This window comes from Dermacentor variabilis, chromosome 8 (assembly GCF_050947875.1).
Source record: "Dermacentor variabilis isolate Ectoservices chromosome 8, ASM5094787v1, whole genome shotgun sequence".
In the NCBI taxonomy this organism is placed as follows: Eukaryota; Metazoa; Arthropoda; class Arachnida; order Ixodida; family Ixodidae; genus Dermacentor; species Dermacentor variabilis.
In genome coordinates, this window is record NC_134575.1 from 108983894 (window position 1) to 109008677 (window position 24784).

At 46.9% G+C, this 24784-nt stretch overlaps 1 long non-coding RNA gene across 1 annotated transcript; it reads right to left on the minus strand.

Moving 5' to 3' along the window:
- Window positions 1-628: 628 nt before the first annotated feature.
- LOC142591220 (uncharacterized) lies at window positions 629-24784 on the minus strand. The gene is made up of 3 exons (XR_012830393.1): window positions 24580-24784; window positions 23126-23221; window positions 629-874 (listed from the first exon to the last, which is right to left on the minus strand). It is a non-coding gene; the product is annotated as an uncharacterized LOC142591220 (long non-coding RNA).

Here is a 24784-nt window from a genome sequence, read left to right on the forward strand (position 1 = left end):
GTGATAAGCATTGCGAAAATAAAGCTCTCCGTGAAAGTCTAGTGGAACTGCCATTCACCAGTTGATTTTCTGTATTTCAAGAGAATAGCTTTCTCTGTCTTTTTCGCCTCTTTTCTTGGTTGGTGCTCGGTTTGTTCTTATATGCTGCGTGACCTCAAAACTGTTCGCCGATGCCTCACTGCCAAAACAAAGGCACCGGTGGAACGTTTGCGTGTTTTTCCCAATCAAGGGATGGTGGGCGGAATGGGAGTTCTCAGCGAATGCCAACTTTGAGGCACACGTCCTTTACACGCTGTGGCAGACGCTGTTTAGACACTCTACTCATGCCGCCCTCACCACTGCGGCTGCGGAAGCTTCTGCGATGGTAAAGGAGGATGGCAGTTGTGTTCTGTTGTTGCGGTCTCAAAGCTCACTAGGCGATTAGCCGTGTTCCCTAAAGTGCTGCAGTATATAGCGCCAGACCCTCATCACAATCACTCCCTCTTAGATTAACCCACGTATGGCGATTCAGCTTATTAGTTCATCACTGCCACAGATGTACTGTTTGACGGCGCTGTTCTCTTCCAAATTGCGCAATCATGTCCCCATATATGTCCAATAAATGTCTTCATTTCAACAAATGAGCACCTTCGTCGTACCATTCTTTAATAAAGCGAATCGTTGTCTAGACGCTTTTCGCTAACATTGAACATCATCGTCGATTGTAATGGTGTGGTTCATTTTTATCTTTATGCATTCCCTTCAGGCCAACAATTGTTTGTATCCCTAATGACAATTTCTGGGCTTCGGCAAAAATGGTTTAATATGAAGTCACAAGCCCAGTGCCGATTTTTCACATTGCTTTTCTTGACCCAGTAGGTGCAGTATGTTCTAACTGAAAAAGAGGTAAAAGAAAATCACAATCAGGGTTTAGTTTTAGTGCTATCTCGCAGTAAACATTGAAAGAAAAAAATTATTTTTGGTCCCCGTGAGTTGCTACACGGACGCCCATGCGCTCAGCGAAACTCGACACAGGCCAACAGCATATGTATAAAGCAAACGCCATTCTAATTGTTCTTATGTTTCTTGTGTTGAGCCCAATAGCTGATGTGTTACTATCGAGCTGCCATATGTAACTACCGCGTACGAGTAAACAAGACAACAAAACTGTGGCCGACAAGGTTCTTCGCTTCTTTTACTTAATCTAAGAGGTTACGTTGAAGTTGTACTGCTGTTTGCAGAAGGCAATATTTTGGCAGATGGGCAAGTTAAGTTGTACTTTGCGCCATTCCGCACAAAGCCGAAGATACGCTGCCCCTTAATAAACGGGAAGTATAGTTCACCACCCCAGTTGGTGAATCCGTAGATTCAGCCTAGAACTTGGAAGTTTACGTAAAAAAAATATAAAAGAACATACTGCGCCTGCTATGAAGTTTGCGATGAGCACTCCGGTGGAAGCAACGCCGACTGCTTTTGCCCTACAGATCGAGCCACAGGCTACAGACATTCATCATGACATTTTTCACGACGTCGACCATTGGCCTGCATTGTCAGGACTTGGTGCTTCCATTTTAGACCATGTTTCAATAACACATTCTGCTACGGCGCCAAGCCCTCCAAGCCAAACGAGCGGCTGATTTATCAAACAGACATCAGAAGTGTCGTTGCAGCTACAAAGAGGTCAAGTCTCGCGTACATGTGGTAAGCGCTGAAGGTGTCCACGTCAATCCGGTGAAAGCTATCACCGTGGGTTCTTTGAATCGGTGGAGGAAAAGACGTATTCAATGGTTAAGGGGCCTGGGTGCCTATTATCGGCCCTTTATTGCCAATATATTGGTGGGCGACATCAGTGCTAGGGTAGGCAAGAAGCAGGCTGGAGACAAGTCAGTGGGGGAATATGGCATATGCGCTAGAAATAGCAGGGGAGAGTTCTTAGTAGAGTTGCCAGATCAGAATATTATGCGGATAATGAATACCGTCTTCCGCAAGCGGGATAGCCGAAAGTGGACGTGGAAGAGCCCGAATGGCGAGACTAGAAATGAAATAGACTTCATACTACGCGCTAACCCTAGCATCACAAAAGATGTGGACGTGCTCAGCAAGGTGCGCTGCAGTGAGCATAGGATGGTAAGAACTCGAGTTATCCTAGACTTGAGGAGGGAATGGAAGAAACTGGTGCATAAGAAGCCGAAGAATGAGTTAGGGGTAAGAGGGAAAATAGAGGAATTCCGCATCAAGCTACAGAACAGGTATTCGGCTTTAACTCAGGGAGAGTACCTTAGTGTTGTAGCAATGAACGACACTCTTATGGGCATCATTAATGAGTGTGCAATAGAAAGTGGTTAGACAGGATACCAGTAAGCCATCGCAGGTGATGAAAGATCTGTTCAAAAAATGCCAATGTATGAAAGCCTCTAACCCTACAGCTAGGATAGAACTGGCCGAAATTTACAAGTTAATTAACACGCTTAAGACAGCTGACATAAGGGAGTATAATATTGATATAATTGAACATGCTCTCAGGAACGGAGGAAGCCTAAAAGAAGTGAAGAAGAAACTAGGAATAGGCAAGAATCATGTTTATGCGTTAAGACACAAGGCGGCAATATCATTACTAATATGCATGAGATAGTCGAAGTGGCTGAGGAGTTCTATAGAGATTTATGCAGCACCAGTAGTACCCATGACGATAATGGAAGGGAGAATAGTGTAGAGGAACTCGGAATCCCACAAGTAACGCCGGAAGAAGTAAAGAAAGCATTGGGAGCTATGCAAAGGGGGAAGGCAGCTAGGCAGGATCAGGTAACAGCAGATTTGTTGAAGGATGGTGAGCAGATTGTTCTTGAAAAACTGACCACCCTCTATACGCAATGCCTGATGATCTCGAGCGTACCGCCATCTTGGAAGAACGCTAACATAATCCTAATCCATAAGAAAGGGGACACCAAAGACTTGAAAAATTATAGACCGATCAGCTTATTGTCCGTTGCCTACAAAGTATTTACTAAGGTAATCGCAAATAGAATCAGGAAAACCTTAGACTTCTGTCAAGCAAAGGACCAGGCAGGATCCCGTAAAGGCTACTCAACAATAGACCATATTCACACTATCAATCAGGTGACAGAGAAATGTGCGGAATATAACCAACCTTTATATAAAGCTTTCATTGATAACGAGAAAGCGTTTGATTAAGTAGAAACCTCAGCAGTCATGGAAGCTTTACGGAATCAGAGTTTAGACAAGCGATCTGTAAAAATACTGAAACATATGTATAACGGCTCCTCAGCCACCGTAGTCCTCCGTAAAGAAAGCAACGAAATCCCAATAAAGAAAGGCGCCAGACAGGGAGGTACGATCTCTCCAATACTCTTCACAGCGTGTTTACAGGAAGTATTCAGAGACATGTAGAGGGAAGCATTGGGTAGAAGATTTAAACGAGAATACCTTAGTAACTTGCGATTCGCTGATGATATTACCTTGATTAGTAACTCAGGGGCCCAATTACCATGCATGCTCTCTGACCTGGGAAGGCGAAGCAGAAGTGTGGGTCAAAAATTTAATCTGCAGAAAACTAAGGTAATGGTTAACAGTCTCGGAAGAGAACAGTTGTTTACGATAGGTAACGAGGCACTGGAAGTGGTAAGGGAATATATCTACTTAGTACAGGTAGTGACCGCGGATCCGGACCACGAGACTGACATAATGAGAAGAATAAGAATGCGTTGGGGTGCGTTTGGCAGGCATTCCCAGATCATGAACAGGAGGTTGCCATTATATCTCTCAAGAGAAAAGTGTATAACAGCTGTGTCTTAACAATACACACGTACGGGGCATAAACTTGGAGGCTTAGGAAAGGGTTCTACTTAAATTGAAGACGACGCAACGAGAATGGATGGTGTAACGTTAAGGGATAAGAAACGAGCAGAATGGGTGAGGGAACATACGTGAGTTAATGGCACCTTAGTTGAAATCAAGAAAAAGAAATGAGCATGGGCAGGACATGTAATGAGGAGGGAAGATAACCGTTGGTCATTAAGGCTTACGGACTGGATTCCAAGGGAAGGGAAGTGTAGCAGGGGGCGGCAGAAAGTTAGGTGAGCGGATGAGATTAAGAAGTTTGCAGGGACAACATGGACACAACTAGTACATGACTGGGGTAGTTGGAGAAGTATGAGAGGCCTTTGCCCTGCATTGGGCGAAACCAGTTTGATGATGATGATGATTGCAAATTATTTGGAGATCGCGGAAACACTGGCTCATTGTATCAGTAATAATTAAGCATTCGCCCGGTGCTCATGCCATGAGGTGGGTTTTAGAAAGCTCAGACATTCACTTGCCCTAGTTCCAATTGTCAGCTATTCAGGTACTACTCAGGGCAGCTCAGGTAGTTCAGATTCCAGCTGCTTCATTCTTTCCGCCCAGTTTGTGTATAGGCAACATAACGTCAAGACAGTAATTGCTTATGCAAGTCGCAGTTTGTCGCAGCAGAGTTGAACTAGACTACCCCTGGAAAGGATTTTATGATAGTCGCTTAGGTAATTGCTAAATGGTGGTATAAGCTGTTTTGATGCTGCTTTTTAATATTACGACATTACCATTCGTTTCACTGGTTTAGAAACATGAGGGACTTTTGGGGGCGACTGGCGCGGTCATGCTTCTGTCGGCACGCCTATGGTGTGACCATAGTGTACAAGTCCGGGCGGACGCAAGAAGTCGCTGATACGCTATTTCAATCGTCGGTCGCACCAGTCGAGAAAGGCAATAAACATGACAGCAGTTATCTGAACGCTAGAAGAGTAACAGGTTTTTACCCACGTCTGCATGCGAGTAACGAACTGCGATCTATTAGTGATTACTACGGGGTCCGCAACGAATATATAAACAGGCATATTGGTGACGAATCTTCATCCTCCTGCTTGTGGCAGGGATTTTCGAAGCTTATGGCTTCTTGGACGTGATCCCCAGCCCTGTCACGCGAAATGTGTAATGCCTTCTATCTGTACAAAAATGCACAATTTTCAAAGGTAGGACTTTCAGTCGGTTTAATTGTTAAGTGTAGAAGACTGGCAGCTTTTAAGCGATAAGGAACAATCTAAAGGTAACAAATAAAAGGTTCGGGCGCTTCCTCTACAGGAAAACAGGGGTAAGAGTAGCTTATCCTCTGTACACCTAATCTTCATCACGGTTAAGCAACCCATAGATGATGGTGTCGGATTGCTTCCGGCTCCGGCTCCCTCAGCACGGCGAGCGCTTTCGCATGCGAGTTCCCGCCGCTGCTCGCTGAAGGCTGCCGGTTCCCCAGGGTAATGCACGATGGGTGGCCTTCCCGTTCGTTTTTTTTAAATGAACTGAATGGAAACGAAGCCGGCGCCGCCGGCTTGACACCCTTTTCTGCCCTTTCCCTCCCTAGATGCAGCGAAACGGCTCTGATTGGCTGCGCGCGTGGCGTGAGCGCGTGCTCATGCAGCTGGAATGGTTGACAGCGACTCACGCTATAGGCCTCAGACTCTGCCCAGGCGGCGCTGCGGAAAAACCCGTCACCAGCGCCCCCATCGGAGCCTTGGAACGAACTGAGTAGTGCAAGAAGAGCTGTCCGCAAGCGGAGGTGCATAGGCCACAGTGTATCCTTCTCTTTCGTTTGTGCTGAGGCACGGTTTCCTAAAAACCAAGGGCCTGGAAAGCTCCTTCCGCCCATCCACGCTTCGGACAGGAAGCTTAGCAGGGCGAAGTATGTGTACAATATAAAATAAAGTCTCAAGTGTTACTTCAGCGTGCTGCAACTCGCAAATACAGAGGGCATCAGGTTTCTCTATAGGCATATCAGCATAAAAATCTAAGCATTTCAAATTGTTTCATATTGAATATGTCCTGAACACAAGACTTATTAAGTATCTCCTATATATTTATGTATTTTATCCTAATGTTTTGTCTCGCAATTATTTACAGAGAGTAAATCCTTGCATAGCCTTTTCCAGGGCAGCAAACAGAAAACGTTTTCCAAGGCAGCAAATAGCGTGCGATCATAACGAACGTAAGCTTCCTACGGTGCCTACGCGCTGCGTCTTTCTTTCTCGCAGGAGGTACGGCATCGCTCAGTACCTTAATTTGAACTTTTTGCAGACGCTTCGAGCAACAAGCGCGCACAAATAAATGTAAATAAATGCGACATTCTTTTCTTTACACATGTGCATTATTTCGCAATTACTCATCCAGTGCTCCTACAGCAACTGTACGGCTCACATTTGAAAAACGCAGTCGAGCAGGCTCAGCACATTGCGAAGCGTGCTTCTTTTATCGGCGCAGGAGATACAAAATACCGTAAGTAGAAATGAGCTCGCGATGCAACGATGCTCTAGAACAGGATTTTGAATTCATAAACGAACCAAAATGTTTGGTTAAGCTGACCTGCCAGATCTGTCCATTCCACTTGTTGAGTCAAGCGGAGACGGATGTCTGTTAAAAGGCGGAGATATCGATGGCACATAAGCAAGATGGTTCGCAACGTTGTTTTTTTCTGTTACAAACGAAGTGGCGGCTGCATATTCTTGATTTTTTCGCTTAGCTATCACGGTCCTCCGTCAGGGCTGCGTAACACAGTTACAGAAGAACAAAATTGTCGCACTTTCTTATGCGAGCCGCTGTGTTGTGGGAAATGCAAGTAATCCGATTACCCAACAGGTTGAACGGCCCGTATCCAGCGCTCTCACCTTTCCCCTTCATACGATCGCGATGGAAATCGGTAAAACTGAACGTTGTTATTCCGTCCTTCACGTTCATAGTAATTTACAACACAACAGTAGCGTCGATTGCGGCGTTTCTTTGTAGCGCGCGGAGCTATCGCGGTTGCCGTCGTTTCCGCCATCAGTCCGACGAATGAGACAGCAAGCGCTTTATGGCAGTTCGGCGGCGCGTCCGACTAGCGTAGAAATTCATAGCTCTCTGTCTGGGTGTTGAATGCGCAAAACGCTCGCCATATGGACCAAAATATAGTTAAATCGTTGTTTCGCAGTCGCTATCTGCATAGGCAACTTAGCAAGGCAGTCGGGCTTCGCACTACTCAATTACTGCCTCTTCGCACCGCCAGGTGGCGCTACGCGTCTTGCAAAACTGCAGAGTCTGACGTCCATGGCGCCGGCGCAGCTGTCAACTCATGAAACTGCCGTTTACCGTAGCTGCTCTGCTTTGGGAGCAGCTCGGCTTTTGAGTGACCAGACCGCCACCGAAACTTGTGAGCCAATACAAGCTGCGCTTGAAATGAGAATACCAATAGAGATGCATACGGCTCTTCAGGATATGCATGGTGAAGCTTCCTGCAGGGGTGGGTGAACTTGTAATTTGGGTGTGGGGCAACTTGAGATTTTGGGGTGGCCCAATGTCCAGTTGAACGTCGCAGAGAGCCCTTCGAGTTATGAACACCTCGTGGGCAAACGAGTGCGCTTTCCTTGGGCCTTACCAAGGCGCAGTGAGAAAGCAGGGGAGAGCATGCTGATGAGAGCGACGGCGAGAGCGTGATTGTGAAGAGGAAGAAGGGCGCTCAGCAGCGTTCAACTGGGTGAAATGGCTTCGTAGCGATGCACTCTGCCTTCACGCAACGCCTCACGTGATACTGGGGCAGCTGCTGTTCCCTTTCAAGCGCTCCGCTCTTTCGAAACGCGCTCGTGCCCGCGTCCTGCCTCAATTGGCACAATTGCATTGAAGGGGCCGGATGTGACGTGCAAATCTGACATTTTTCTACCACAGCCTAAACATGTTCTGCCATCGGAAAGGCCATGAGTAGGCGCCTGTAAGCTAGAAAAAGCAAGTAGGCAAAATTAAGCCATGACGAAGTCATAGCCGAAGCAAACAATGCCTCGGCATGAATAGACAATTCTCAGAATTTCTGTAGCTTTTATTGCAAAAATGGCGCTTCCAGGAGTATACCATACCTTGTTGTCACGCTGAGTGATCTAGGTCACGAAATTTTGTTTGGTGGCAGAATGAAATTGCGCCTGGCTATTTGAGATCATCTTTTGGCGCTTGTACAAATATGACTCATATACTACCGATCAGAGTTTGCCGCGTGTGGTAAATGCTATGTGCGACCTTTGAGTATCGTGCTTTCTGTGACAAACGCCAATTTTTGGAAGGTAGTTTGTCTCTGCCGACATTTCTTTAAAGAAACAGCCTACAACTATTGTTTCTGATCATTACCCAACACGAAAACAAGAGCTTCAGCCAGTTTCGTGTACGGCATGTCTGGTGACAAAATTTCGAGGGGAGCAAGTTCTTTTGTATGTGGGCCTACAATGCACGTCCGAGCACAGCTTCTCGTGTACCAGCGGTACCATGGCCTTGAACTGCAGTAGAAAGGCTATCCATGACAGAGAACTCACACAATAGTTCCCGCCTATTACGCGCTCATGTTGGTGATTCACAGAATCGTTTATCCGTCAAGACAGCCACCAGTAGTGGTTGTGTAGCGTTAGCACTGATGAATATTATACCGAGCAAAAAGGACACAGCTCCACAATTACATTCTCAAATTGTAACAATCAAAGTCCGCAAATTCCATCTTCGAAAGACACTTCTAGTCCAGCGCGCTGCTGTGGTTGTGGTTTCCATCTTCATGTTTGTCCAGAACGGCACAACGGTGTGTTTTTGTTATAGTATACAAAATTTTAAAAATCGCCCGTGTCAGATATTATATTTTAGCCTTTGAGCTGTACAGCCGGACGCGGTGAATATTACTCGCACGAGAAAACAGAGAGAGACAGAGCGAGACAGAGAGCAAAGGATGCAAATGAAAGAAAGGCAGGGAGGTTGACCTGAGTTACCCTGCACTAGGGGAAGGGAAATGGATAGTAAATACGGAAAGAATAACGGAGACAAAAAGAAAGGCGTGAATAAAAAAAGGACGGGATGGTTTCATTATAGTCTTTCTAATAGGCCACTGCCACATAAAAAGGTCAACAAAGCCTTCACCGACTTTCGATGCGACGACAGTTTATATCGGCATTCAAAGACTGTTTGTACTGAAAGCGGCCTGACGTCTAAACGTGCCAACACGGCCGCTAGCGATAGCCGGTGCGCACTATATCAAGGCCAGTGGCAAAGTACGAATTCTATACTCTTCTCACCGCCCACGAGAAATCAGGATACATAATTGACTGAGTAAAAACATAACTAACTAGATTAAAAGATACGCAAGCAGTTACCATCAGCTTCAAGCACAGGATCTCCAATCGGTAATAAAAAAACAGCACTAATAGCCTATCAACATCTGTAAAACTTGGTTGCTGTAACATACGGCAAACTGAGCGCCTATTTCCGCTACTTCTTGCCAAGAATCGGCCTACATCGCAACCGCATTCTCAGCTGTTCGACACGGTCAAACGAGCGGCAGCCAGGTGCCTGCTTCCATTGCTTGGTGCCAGGAATGACTCGTCGTCGCACTTTGCCACATTGCTCGTCAGCAACCTGTGCACGTGTGGTTTGTTGAATTCCCAATCCCCTAACTGTGCGCGTTTTTGGATAAGTGATTGGAACGTTGACCTCACTCCGCTGTTGGCCTTCCATAAGCCAGCCAGAAGCCTGGAGGCCTGAAAGAACAAGAAAAATAGATGAAGCAGAAAGAACATGGAGAAATGATGCCTGACCAAGAGATTAGAAAGCCACAGTTTGAATTTCAGAAGGCGAATGCAGTAACAGCTCAAGAAGACCAAGCGATTTCAAACTATGTCGTATGGACTAGTGGATTAGGCTACACAAGGTTGGCGAGGACACTGTCTCGTCCTAAGTTCAGTTAGAAAGAACTTGCAAGAGGCGTAACTTCGCTTCGGGCACATGGTCGCAGAGGTTGGTGACTTCGTTTACATGTGGAGTCACAAAGCTGGAGGCGACTAAAGCGAGGAACTACGAGTAGAACATCACCGCCGCTTTCAATCCGTGAAGATGGTCGAGCAGCGGACCTATATTACAGCGAGTGTTACACCGTGCAAGTCAAACTTCGCAAACAGTCTATATAGTAATCTTTTTCACCATTTTTTCGCCTCATTTTCGCTTTCGCGGTAGGCAGCTTCTTCCTCAGGAGTACGCACTACTCGTGGACTTCCCATAGTTCTAGCTAGGATGGTATGTGCGGAACCACTAATCCAAAGCTGCCTTCATTGGGCGCAAAGCCCACCGATGGAGATGCGGGCGCTGCAGTGGTTTTGAGGATTGGCGGAATTGTGTTGACGTGGCGGCCGACACGTGCTCCTAGTCTCGAGTTTCCATCTTTGGGGACAGTTCGTTGGCCATAAACCGCCAGCATAATAACATTTGTTTTTTTTTCGTAACAGGGTGGAATCAATCGTAGGTAAATTCAATGCCGATCTGGTTCAATCCCAGAAAATGACAACTGTACAAGATTCGCGTATACATAGCATTCTCGCCGGGGGACAGGCGTCACACCAACCCCTTTCCTCGTGTTCAACTCTTATTTTCCCCATGAGCTAGGACTCGTGGCCCCTCTTTAGCGAAGTCCGACAACGACGGCACAGTGTCGGCATAAACAGTTTCGCTGTAATAAAGTCAACGGTGTTGAGGAGAAATTGACTTACACCAGGGTGTTCAGGAAGCGTTTCAAAAGGATGAACAAAATACAACCAGGTTCGTTTTCAGACCAGACGCAAATTTTCTGAGTTTGCGTGCGGTTTCAAAGTGAACATCGTTGAGTGGCTTAAGGGCGCCTAAGTTTACGAAAGTGCAAACAAGGTTTTAGAATGCATCTGTTGAAGAACTCGAACATTGCGCATGGAGTGAGGTCTTACGTGCGGGTAGAGAGGCGGTAGAGATGAAAGAAAAGGCGGCTGGACTAAATGATAAGTACGCGACGCGGCGAAGATTCACTGCGGAAGACGCGCATTCAGATGTAAAGGGCGACATTCCCCCCCAGACGACATTCCCCCCCAAAAAAGCAGGCACTTGTGAAGTTCACGGAACGAGCCTAATCAAAGTCCCAAGAGCCCATGATAGTGGTACTAGTCACCCTAAGGAGCACATAACAGACAAGGTTGTCGCGAAAGAAATCTAGAAGAGACAACCGGTACGGTGTTAAATTTGTCACCTACTAAGCCGCTCTTCGGGACGATTGCTTGGAGCTTCTGCGTCCATATTGTTATGGTGGAAAAAGAGAACCAGGTCATCGACGGTGAAGATCTTCAGCAGCTGCATGCAAACGCAAAGCCTGTAGGGTATTAAGGGAGAACTAAGGACAGGAGCGGGTGTCTCTAAAGCGCTACCCATTGACGTGTAGCGCCAGGGTCATCGACGCGATCTTCTAAGGCAAGATAACGAAGTCAGGAGAGGCCACGTGCGGCGCAGAAGCTTAGCTCACGCTGGGGACGGAAGAAATAAAAGCTAGTAGAGTTTGAGCTCCGGTGCTGGAATAACGTCTCGTCGTCTCTCCGTCATATGCTGTACAATTGGTGAGCGTTGACTTCTGGATCAACGCACAACTTGCGCCTGGAATTAACGCGCCACACGAAAATGAAATGGAGGCATGTCGAACACCGACAATAAACGCCAGCAAGCCTCGACCAAATGGGAAACCGCTAACCTCGCTTCAACCACTGGGGTTCTCTGGAACGTAATCCGCCTGCCAGAAATTCGGGAGCGGAACCCGACGGCGTGAAGATAGCTATAGAGGCTTTTTGGTAAGGCATATCTTATTTTGTTGTAGCGCAAGCTGAAAAAGGACAACAGAAAGGCACATCTGACACACAAGTGGCGCCGTGTGTGTCAGATGTGCCTTTCTGTTGCCCTTGTTCAGCTTGCGCAACAACAAAATAAGATACGCCGATGGCGTGGTTGGTCTAAGCCGAGGCCCGTGTCGACCTTTCGCGGATAACGTCACAGAGCCGCAAGCACCTCCTTGTGGTCGACGTGCTTCCAGCGGCCGCCATCGACGAGATTGCCTATCTTCTCCTTTCGTTTGCACACACCTCCCAGCGGCGTCTGATGGTGCAATCAAGGGAACTATACTAGATGATACACCTACTTCGGAATGCACACGAATACAATAGATACTCTTATTTGGACAGCTGGGCAATCAATACCCCATTCAATTACTGCACCGAATGCTTAACCTGTCGGGCCCACGCGCTTTCAGCATGGACAACGCCTTTGTACGTGAGCTATTTTTTTTAGCTCTTACCCCCTAAAGCCCAGATGGTGCTGGCCACCGCTTCCACCCAGCATCTGTCACATCTCGCTCCATTGGAGCACAAAGAGTTGGAAGTTCCAATCCACTTAGGCTGTGATGCATCCAACTTCGATTGCAGCTGTGACACCGGCGTCAGCGTCGCACACTGCGCGTTCTTTGCCTCCGAACCGGCGAGAGACAACATCGAGAACATTCCCCGTGGCTGAGCTGTGCGATAGACGGGACGAGCTCCTGGTTCCGACCCATCGCAAGGACATTTCTTCTCGTTCCTGTCGTCATCGCCGATTGCCATCTCGTCAGCGCGGCGCGTCCAGCGAGCGCCAGCGCTACTGTGCAGCATATCAGCCGGCCATCTGCTGGTATCACTGCCATTTTGTTATGGAAGCACGTCGTTGCTCTCTTCTTTGCTCTTGGTCAAGAAACCGTCCAACGGACTGCTAACGGCGATGAATTCGGTCACGGCCCCACCACAAGTCGCCTCTTGTACGTCATCAATAAGGCCACTGGGCAACGCTTTGCGACCGACACGGGGGCACAGGTCAGCATTCTACCTGCTACACGAGCGGATCGCACAGCTGCTCCCATTCTGTGCATACAAGCCGTGAATGGAACTTGCATTTCGATATTTTGACAACGCTCGCTCGCACGTAACCTGGGCCTGCGAAGAGCTTTCCGATGGTTGTTCATGGTTGCTGACACATTTCTGACAAAACCGATGATGATTTCCTCACCGACCATGGCCTTATTGTAGACGGCAAACGACATCTTCTGGACGCGACAGCCTATCTCTCTAGAAGACATTGCTGCGCCGGAAACCATAAATTTAGCGCGCTCTAGCATTGCGGTTTCCAATTGACCCTTCTAGGCTTTGCTGTGAGAATTGCCTGAACTCACCGCCCCCCCCTAATAAAAAAATCATCTGCCACGATGAGCGACACCATATCACTTCCGGACCTGCTGCATTCTTCCGGCCACGTCGACTTGCTCCGTACAAGCTCAAAGTTGCACGTGTAGAGTTCGAGCACATGTTGGAATTATGCATTATTCGCCAGTCCACCAGTAAGTGGACAGCTCCACTCCACATGGTGCCTAAAAAATCGGGACACTGCAGGCCGTTAGAGATTACAGGCGTGTAAACACTGAGACTATACCGGACCGGTACCCTTTACCCAACATACAAGATCTCACCGTCGCTTTGCACGGCGCCAATATCTCTTTAATAAAGCGAAAGCCTCTCTAGGCTCATGGTGATGTGTCCGCCAAAGTGTCATCACACTATATGAAGACGGATTAAAGACGGGTTAAAGAATGAAAAATGATTGATAGTGACAGTTATTGAATGATAACGCTATTACAGAGATAGGTAGAGGTTAAGAATCACTGGTAATGACTAATAATGACTGGTAATGACTTGTACTGCTACTAATGACTACGAAATGACCGATATATCTAATGACGGCATGTAATGATCGCAATTCATTAGAAATGACAAGAAATGTCTAGTAATAAGTGGTAATGACTACAATGACTACTAGTTACTTGTAATGACTAGTAATGTCTAGGCAATGAGCAATATTTCTAACTTGCAACGACTGCCATTGACTATAAATGACTAAAATGTTTATTAAAGGTCAGTAATGACTAATATTGACTGAAATGACTTGTAATGACTACTAATGACTGCGAAATAGCCAATATGTCTAACGGTGAATTGTAAAGACTACAGATGCTTAGACAGGACTAGAAACAGGTGTTAGAAACAGGTGTTTTAAATCGGTACAGATTTACTTCACCCGTCTCTGTAAAATTATTAATTTATAATGCCTGATTCATGTCTCACATACATTATGGGCATCTTTTATGGGGCAGAACAATTGAATGTAACTTGAGTAAATTATTTCGTATGCAGAAGAAAATCATACGTGTCATCGCTAATGTACCGTTTGCCGCCCATACTGAAAACTTTTTCAAGAAATACAACATTGCGACAGCCCTTAACATCTATAACAGCAGACTATTACGCGAGTATTACTTTAATACCAAACGTAACAAAAATTTACTTCTAGAACTTGCAAATCTATCCGTCAATTCATACCGTTATTCAACTCGTACACCTGAAGTCTGGGAGGTTCCCCGCTCTAGAACTAACTACGGTTGTCAAATGTTGTTTAACAACCTTCCAAGATTACTGAATTTATACGACAGAGCAGGCTTCAATTTACAAGATTTATCACTGTCACAATTTAAAACTCTATTGCTTTCACCTCTTTAGAGCACGTTTGTTAATGATTAATAATGTGTGTTATGTTCCTCTTTTTCTTGTCTGTTACCAAGTGTATATCATTTTTTTATTTCAATGCCGCAATGTGTTTTGCATTGTCATTGTGGAAATATTTCACTGTTCTTTCATATATTGTATAACTGCAATGTTTTATGGCCACTAGATAAATGTAATTTATATGGCGCTTGATGTGTTACCCCATGCAGTCATATTGTACCTAAGGGGGTGAGGTTACCTCAAGCCGCGTCTGTGCGGTTTTTTACTTATCATCCACCTCCATTTACCACTCCTCTGTACATGTGTGTGTGTAAATGGAAATGAATAAATCAAATCAAATCAAACATGCTTAGTAATGACCAGTAATGACTAACAATGACTCAAACGACTTGTAATGACTACTGATGGCTACTATATGACCGACATGTCTAACGACGGCTTGTAATGACCACAATCAATTACAAAAGACTAAATATGCTTAGATGTGAGCGGTAATGACTAATAACGACTGACATGGCTTATATTAACTAGTAATGAATACGAAATGACCAATATATCTAACGACAACTTATAATGACCGCAATTGATAACAAATGACTAAATATGCTTAGCAGTGAGCAGTAATGATTAAAAGAAAGAAGAGAAAGAAGCGAATGATAAAAGGAGGAAGAGTAGGCTTTTGTCGTTCACCTCCTAAGAGATAGCTTAAGAGACCCTGTTCAAGTTTAAGGTTAAGAGTCTAAAAGATGGACCTTGCGCCTACCACAAGATTCCTCTCGCAGAGCAAGACATACCTAAGACGCCCATTGCTAGGCCAATAGGGCGCTTCGCAAATGCCGTTTTGTCTCAGGAACGCCACCCAGTCTTCCCAACGTTTTATTGAAACGGTAAAGCGTGGTCTACCCTTCGCCTACGCCGACGACTTGTTGGTATCAAGAAAATGCGCGGAAGAGGATTGACAACATCTACGACTTTTGCTCCAACGGCTATCTGAACAAGGCATCGTCATCGACGTCTTCAAGAGCGAGTTTGGTGTTGCCAACTTGGAGTTTCTAGGACATCACCTCCATGCTAGTGGCATTCGCCCACTTTCATCAAAATCCAAGTAGCAGAGAGCTTCCCCAAGACCACAACGATCACAAAGCTGCGACAGCTCCTCGGTATGGTTAAATTTTACCGCCGATTTATCAGGAACTATGCTGCCATAGCGGCGCGTCTGGATCCCCTCCTTACCAACAAGAACAATATGTCCTCGCTGCATTGAGACGCCGCCACTGAAGATGCCTTCATTAAGATCAAGGGCGCACTCGCAAATGCCGTACTTGTCGCACATGCTAACGCCATAGCATGATTGGCCGTCATGGCGGACGTGTCCAGCACAGCCATGGAAGTGGTTCTCCAGCAGCGTATGGATAATTCATGGCAACGCCTAGCCTTCTTATCCATGGAAGTCGCTCCAACCTAAGCTCGTCACAACACTTTCGGTTGACAGTAGCTTGGAATTTACTTCGCTAGCCGTGCTTTTTGCAATATCGTTGAGGGAGGACCCTCTACCATCTTAACTGATCACAAGCCATTGACGTATGGGCTTTACAGAGCATCATCAGCACATACAGCACGAGAAGTTCGCCATCTCTTGTTTACTTCGGAATTCTCCACCGACATTTGACATGTCAGCGGTGGCACCCTTAGCCGAGTGGACGCTGTGACAGCACCTCGCATATCAAGCTAATGATTCCGAGCTCCTTCAGCTGCGCCCTTCGAAAACAGCACTACGGGAAGTCGTTATCCTGCTTGATGGGGGGACGCTCGTCTGCGACACTTCTACAGGCCCACTGAGACCATCTTTCTCCAGCACGTTAAGCAAGTAGCTTTTCGACACACTGCACCAGCTCGCTCACCCCGGTGTTAGTGTCACATAACGCCTTATTTCATTGCACTCTGTAGTGCCACGGTCGAACGCCAATCTACGCGACTGGGTTCGTGCATGTGGACCGAGCAAACGTGTAAAAGTTCATAGGTATCCTCTTTCCCGAGCCGGCCAGTTTCTCCAACCTGACCACGATTTCGTGACCTGATCACCTCTATCGAGATGTTTACCCGTTGGCCAGAAGTAAGGCCACTTCAAGACAGCTCTTCTGGAACGGTCACGGTAGCTCTTTTCATAGGATCGGTCACCCGCTTCGGATGCCCTACGAAAATTGTTACTGACAGAGGGCAGCAATTCAAGTACGCTCTCTTTCAAGAGCTTCTGCGCTTGCTTGGCACGGATCTTCTGCGCACGGCCGCCTGCCATCCCCAAACCAACGGCCTCGTGGAGCGCTTTCATGGTCGTCTGAAGTCAGCGCTGATTGCTCATGTCCAGCTCCTGACTGGACGCTTACCTTTATCATTGAAAAGAAAGATCTACAATCAGCAAATTTACCGGTGCTGACATATGGGGCAGAGATTTAGAAACTGACAAAGAAGCTTGCAGACAAGGCAAGGACCGTTCAAAAAGCGCTGGAAGGAAGAATGCTAGGCATAACGCTAAGAAACGGAGGGTGGTTTGGATCAGAGAGCCAATAGATATAGCCGATATTCTAAGTGACACCAAGAGAAATAGAAGGAACTGGGCAGGTAATGTAAGGCGCAGGCTCGATAACCGTTGGATCATTAGGGTTGTAAAATGGGTACTAATAGAATGGAAGCTCAGTCGAGGAAGGCAGAAGCTTAGGTGGGGCTATGAAATTGGGAAATTCACGGGTGGCATTTGGAATCGGCTGGCGCAGGCGATGAGCAATTTGAGATCGCCGCGAGAGGCCTTCGTCCTGCACTGAACATGAAATAGGGTGAATATGATGATAGTGGCGATGAGTTTCAATCCTCGACAGCACCAAATAGTTTATTTTCAATTACGAATAAGAACATTTAAGGTGTTATATGTGATTTCTATTCGAACATTCGAATATTCGCCCATACCTACTTATTGAAAACAAAGGGAGTGAACTGGTATGCTTTGTTCTTTAACAAGGTTTCGTGTGCGCGGTTGATATTGTTACGCTAAAGCGACAGAAGAAGAAGGAGAGGACGATGCAATAAGCTTGTCTTTTAAACGGCTCAGTGTACGTGCAGCAACCCTTCTGTCGATACGGGCGTCTCAATCCTGTGACGAAAGAGGATGTTTATCCACTTCCCGTATCGATGATGTTATCGACTGTTCATTCCATGTCCTAATTTTCATCTGTGAACTTCCGACCGCGTTACTGCCAAATATCCGCGCATCGAGCCTAAAAAGACAAAATTGTTTTTTGCGTCACCAGAGGTTCTGTAATTTGGAAGGTATAGGGACGCAATACTGCGCGGACTGAAATGGCAGATTTATTTTTTGTTATCTTCAAGGCGTCGTCATTTTTGGTCGCGCTCTTGCAGAGCACAGTCATCGACTTGACGTTCTTTTGACGCGTCTTGAACAAGTTTACCTTACCTTCAACTGAAAGAAATGTAAATCGGGCCAACGAGAGGCGCTAGTACTTGAGAAGCACGGCCTGCGATCAGACGCACAAATGGTCGCTGTGGTTAATGACTTCAAACAACCGCAGTCGCAATGCGAGCTTGGATGTTTCTTGGGTCGTTTCTCGTTTTTCTTGTTTCTAGTCCAACTGTGTGCATAAGGCCAACTCCCTGAATTTGTTGCTGCGCAAGGATAAGTCAATTACCTGTACAGCAGATTGCGATTCCTCGTTTCGTCAGCTGAAATTCCTGCTCTCGTCTGTACTCAACTTCGTTGTTTTGATGCCACTGCCGCAACAAAATTGCACACCGACGTGAGTGGAATTGGCCTCGGCACCATCCTCGTACAGCATTTTGAGGCCACCGGGCATACATTTGCCTACGCCAGCCATTTATTGAGCAAGGCTGAACAGAACTACACTATCAGAGAGAAGGAAAACCTCTCTGTCGTTTTTGCTGTACGTCAGTTCCGTCCATATCTCTAAGGAAGCCTTTTTACGATCGTTGCTGATCACCGCTCAATATGTTGACTGGTTGGCCAGCGCCATCCCTCTCGTCGCATTGCTCGATGGCCACTACGTTTGCAGTAATTTCCCTTTGCATTGCGGTACAACCGCGGCAGCCATCATGCGGACGCCGACGGTGTTTCGAAGCTCTCTATTGGCGGCGAGGAGTTACGTAGTCGCCATCTATCGGAAGCGCCTCGCTGGCGTAGTATGAGGGATCACGTGGCGCGCTCCTCATAGCTTTTGCTGTCAGCGCTCACTGAAAACACCACGCGCGAGCTCTCCCGGACATTTCTGTAAGTACTTTCGAAAGGAGAGAAGTTTCTTGCTGTCTAAATAATAATCTTGGGCAAACTGAAAGCACACAATCGTTTACAGACGCTATCTCTTTACCGAATACGAACTGTGAACGCCACTGCGCGCGGTCGCCGCGATGGAGTCTCCCGAACCGGCTTCTTGCGTGAAAGGTAGGTAAACGCTGAGAGCAAACTATCTGAAATATGTTGTTATAGTGTTTCTATAACTAAATGGAGCGTAATAGAATGAAGCCTCAATGAAGCGATCGCGCAGATTCGCAGCGACCGACTGCGCGTCTGCATGCTTGTCCGCGCACTGTTTCGCTTTCTCCGCGCGCGCGTTTTCGCACCGTGCCATGAGCTTTAGGCCGCAGAATATGAGCATTTGACAGTATACAAGCAACCATTGTTGCGTGGGCGCTATCAGAGCTGTTCAAAAATAATTTTATTGTAGAGACTTCGACGCCTACGGGGACTGTGATGTGCCGTCGCGACGATTCAATCTTTTTTTTTTCTACTAAATTCTTTGACCTTTCAATACTATTTCTCGAGTTGCGTCGCACTGTATGTTTATCGGTGTTCTCAGCGTGCAATTCCCCGCTGCTACTTTTTTGTAATCCAGTGCATTAATACATAACACAAACATGACCATATGCCATGCTTTTTTTAAATGTGCTTCTTACCGCTGCCTTTCCACTCCACTGAACTTGCCAGTATCTATAGCATTCGACAAGTTCATAGACTAAACTGTCATGACATTATTCGGGCAGCGGACTCGGGCGAGCGTCTCAGTGCGCGTTTTCAGGACATTGCAGACGGGGCGCCGTAGCAGAAATCTTCCTCGCGTCTGTGCTTGCTGCATACCCGAGTTGTAGCCGATGACTGTTTGTCGGTTTTATGTTTCGCGAGCCAAGCTTCACACAGCTTCTTGTCCTGCGGCTACGTGTGAATAAGGCTGACACCGTGCTCCGTTGCGTGCGTCCGGCATTGCGGCACCGAGCAGTAGCCTACCATGTTGTACGCCTTCAAAGGCAGCCACTACCTATTAACGCGATAGCGTTAAGGAGCTCGTGTCGCAGGAAAGCCGGTGTCGTCGGTGTCGGCGTCCGCGGCGTTGGCCGTGAGCGATAAATCACGGCAGGCACTTCATAAATAAAAAGCAACTTCCCAGATGGGCTGGGTGGGAATCGAACTAGGGTCTCCGGAGTGTGAGACCGAGACGTTACCACTGAGCCACGAGTTCGATGCTTCAAAGCGGTACAAAAGCGCCTCTAGTGAACGCGGTGTTGCCTGAGCTGTTTCCAAGGCTCAGGCGTGCGTCGCTTGTTGCTCAGGCGCACATTTCGTTGTCGCGCCAAACGCTGCGTTGCTCGACGCTCACCGCGTCCGATGCGGGGTGCGTAGTCGCTGCGCCGTATTGTCTTGCACCCCTTGGCGGGTCGACGGGAACGCTGTCGCGTTCCACTCTTGAAGGCGAAGCTTAAGCGTCCTCCAATTTTTGTAGTGCTTTCAAGCGTTGTAAAGGAGACACTCGAAGCGGGCGAATCTCGCCACTAAATGAGGACCGCAGCGTACGAGGGAATTTAAACTCTCGTTTTCAGCTCGCTTCGGCGCGCCCGAAGCAGCCGACGCGGCCGCTAGGTCCACGTGATCCCTCCTAGCACGTCACGCCGACGGTGGCGCCAGCTTTTCCAGTGGTGGAGCTCGAGGCCAATACCAACAACTGCATGTGGCGTCGAAAATTTCGATGAGTTTCAGACTGCCATCAACGACATTGTTTTTTCGGAACTGCCCACCTTCCGGGAGGAGCAGTCCACCGACTGCAGCATGGATGCCCTCTTCACGCCAGTAGCTCAGCTTACGTGTAAGAATGGCTTTGTTATTCAATTGGCCTGGTCTACAAAGAGAATAACGTGACTGATAGTGCACCCCTCCTCTTAATGGTTCCTAAGCATTTTAGAACATGCATGAAAGAACATTTAAGAGGCCCGGGCCCAGGAAAGCCCGCGGGCCGGGCTCGGGTCGGGTAAGGTATCTAATGCGGGCCCGGGAAGAAGTTGGATCGGTTCCAGGCCTCGCTCAGGCCCATTACAGCCCCGGGTCTCCTTCAACCCTCTAATAGGCCGGGTATGCCGTTGGTAACTTTTGAAAACTGCCTATTACAGGCAGCAAAACTGCATTTTGTCAGCATCAGGCGAAATGACAAGGCATGATTTCTTAAGCGGGACAGATGGCCGGCAATCGACGTTTCAAGGCTACCTCCTCAGCTCATTCTACGGCATGGGGTTGGGTGTCCAGGCTAGAACTGTGCAGCGGAACATCCCATGCTTCATGTTACGAAGAGGTCATGAGGCTTGGAGGAGGATTTTCCTACTCACAGTGCCATATTATATTAATCTGTTTTGCCAGTTTTCCACAGATTCTAGAGTGGACTAAGTCGCATCGACAACGATTGAGAGCTTGTGCTACGGCGGAGGAGGAGAAACGCGCTTACCTCTTCCTCCCTCCCCCTACCGCGCATTCACGTTTCCCTGCTCCCACTTAGCTGTCCTTTGATCAGGTGACCTGTATCATCTGTGACGCTGGTGGAGGAGGCAAGAATTTGGCAAATGTACCGCAGATTTTCATATCGCAGGTTAACGCACGAGTTTAATGGGCTGAATATTTATTCTTTCTTTCCATTGTACCTATTGGTTTATCAGAAACAATGTCAGACAAAGTACTGGAAAAGTCAAAACTACCTCCAGAAAATGTCCTGTGCCACAGATGGTATCTTCACAATACCGGAGAAGTGGGTCATGCTTTGCTTACGCTCAAAGGCAAACGAGACGTACCGGGCCGGGTTGCCGTCGGGTTATGAACTACTTAGACGGGATCGGCGGGCCGCCGCAATGCACTTTCGGGCTCGCGCTGTGGCCCGGGCCTGAGAAAAGGGCCCGTGCAGTGCTCTAAGGCACAATTAGTGCTATCCACGATGACGCGACCGTGGGGCTTATGGGTTTCAGAACTTACCATCACATTCAGGGCCTATTTTACTGGCCTAGTATGTGGTGGAATAAAGAAAGGTATGTGGCCATTTGTGACAAGTGCCAGCAAATCAAGTATCCTAATACTATTCCGGTTGGGCTCCTTCACCCCATGGCGCCACAATGATCTCCTTTTAAAATGCTTCAAGTAGATCTTCTCGGTCCATTAACGCGTTCAACAAGCGACAACCGTAGGATTAGTGTGCGTCAACCATCTGATGAGTTATGCCGAAAGAGCAGCAACGCCAGCGACCAAGGCTATCAACGTCTCGAGCGTCCTGTTGTTTTTAGTCATACTGCGTCATGGACCCCTCGTATGACTGTAAGCGATCGTGGCCGCCGATTTGCGGCCGGCGTTGTCGAAGAGATTTTGTGTCTCAATTCTTGTCAGTTTCGCCATGCGACCTCGTATCACCCGCAGACAAATGGTCTCGTCGAGCGCACCAAGAGAACTTTGACGAACATAGGTTCTGGCTACGTCCATACCAGGCACGAAAATTGCATTGACATCTTGCCTTTTATCAAATACACCTACGATACTGCAAAGCATGAACCCACCGGCAACAGAGCCTTCTATCGTATTTATGTTAGACCATTCCCCAGCTTACTTGACACCATTCTGCCTTTTACTTGTCACGCGGACTTTTACATCGCCAAGAAACTCTGCCGCGCTGAGGAAGGACGTCACATAGCTCAGCTCCGTACGCTGGCGTCCCACCAGCGCCCCGAAATTCCCAACTGTTCACGGCATATGAATGTGTTTACGAGATAGGAGACATAATAAATCTTTGGACACCACTTCTCATTTGTTTTTGGAGCGGCTTGGTGTGGGCGCGGCAACCCTTGTTTCAACGTTAAACAAGCCCACCCAATTGTAACAATATGATATGGATAGCACAAAGGTGCATAATAGATGGCACCTTGCGGGCCTAATAACTTTGATAGCAGATAAGTTTTATAATGCACTATCTACTCGAGAACTCTCCGTTACGTAAAGAGCACGCAGTGTCCTCATATAACATGAAGTCCTCACAACTTAACGTTATTGTAAAGCAATTACATTTGCGTTCAGATTCTTGAATCTTTTTGGAACGTTCTTAAATATTAGATGCGTGCACCATCTTATACTACATGTTCTTTGTACTGAGCTCTATAGTGATGTTTCTGGCTACTGTTTGCCAAAACCATTATTTATAAATAGGGGATGATAAAAGCTTTATAAACAAATCGGCGACTGCCATTTCTGTTAAATTCAAGTATAATTATTGTTTAACTTTCGTATTCTACACGTACAGATGCTCTACAACATCTTATATGAGCGGGATCTAACTTTATAGAAACACGTCAATGCGTTGTTTACTTACGTGCTGGCTGCGGCACGTTACCGACAATAATGCAGTGTTTCGTAGCATACAAAACTTCGTATTTTGGGTGCACGTGTACAGGTGGTTGTCCTCCCGCTTTGAAGGGTGGAGGAAGAGGGTGGCGGGGCAAGAGACAGAGTTATTTTGCAGCTGCTATTAGCATCACTGATGCACTGAAATAATCGCACAAGACTAATACTTTGTTACCAGCACTCTCAAAGTCACGGGTAGTAATTGTCGAAAGGAAGCAGCCTTGTGTTTTACTCAAAACAGGAACTGGAATTATCTTTTAACCAAGGACTACACCTGAAATGAACATCTAATAAGCACAAATTGGCACGTTGTCTTGCCGGCGAAGAATTAAACATCGCCGAAAGTAACACTCAGAAATTTAGCTCAGCCGCGATGATGGTGTAGTAGCTGTTGTTGCGGTGTTAAGACGGAGGCTGAGGATGGGATCCTGTGCGCGGCAGCCGCATTTTGATTGTGTTCGAAATGCAAGCACTTGCGGTGTGGCTATGGCCCACGTTTAGGGAGCAAAGGCCACCAAATTTATTCTGGAGTCCCCTTCTACGGCATGCCTAATACTCAAATCTGGGTTTTCACATGCGAAACCGAAGAATTTTTTTTTGCAAGTAAACTCATTATCGGGCGGAATTGTGCAGCTAAGCAAAGACAACACTAGAATCGCAACCATAGCGCCAAGGACCGTTGCCGTTCGTCGAAACTAAACGTGAGATGTGAAGAGAATTCATTATTTATGCAAATATCAACATACATTACAGCGCTATCGCAGCAGTTTCAGTTCATTCAAGGGTGTGCAACATCAACATTCTTCAAAACATGCGCTCAGTCTGATTGGACAAGGCTCTTTGACATACAGTCGGCGACAACGTCAAAGAAATTTCGGATATAACACGCGCGAATCTGCGCCTGTCGAAAACTTGATAAAATTAATAATCCCGTAAAAAGAGTCTGCGGGAAGAAGAAAAGCATTGTAAGCGAGAGAATACCATTTGAACGTCGGGTGTCCTAATAAGGAGTGTCATTCCCGGCACAGACACGCGACCAACAGCAGAACGCGTGTTGTTGGAGCGCCCGGCTACAATAAAATTATGCCGCTATACTTTGATGCGCAAATTAACAGCTACAGAAATGCAACAAAGCAAAAACCGGTGCATAGTTCATTCTGACGCTGCTGCTCCTTAGGATCTCTGCTAGCCACGTAAAGGCATTGTCGTTTTTAATTTGACATATTTGCTCTTAAGCTCTTCGCCTTTCTCCTCGGAATTATCGGGGTCATTGACACACACTTTCTATATCTAGCAACAATAATTTAGTGCGTAGCATCATCACACTAAAGACAATAAAGCTTGAGGAATTGCTGAGAGAATTTACTCGCGCTTTGTAATTCTCAAGAGCAGAGTGAAATGCTGTGGTACTTTCATACTTACGATTGATCTTTATATCAGCGGCCTTTCCTTTATTGCGCATGACGACCTCCAACGTAACATTACTTTGCCTAAAACATAGTGAACAGAGGTACCACTTAGTGAAATCTGTCACTTCACTACCGGTAAAAGAAGAATCGACAGAGGTCACAACTCCGCAGCTTAGGCCTTGCATAGCGGGTGTTTTTTTTTAGCTGCACAAAGATAA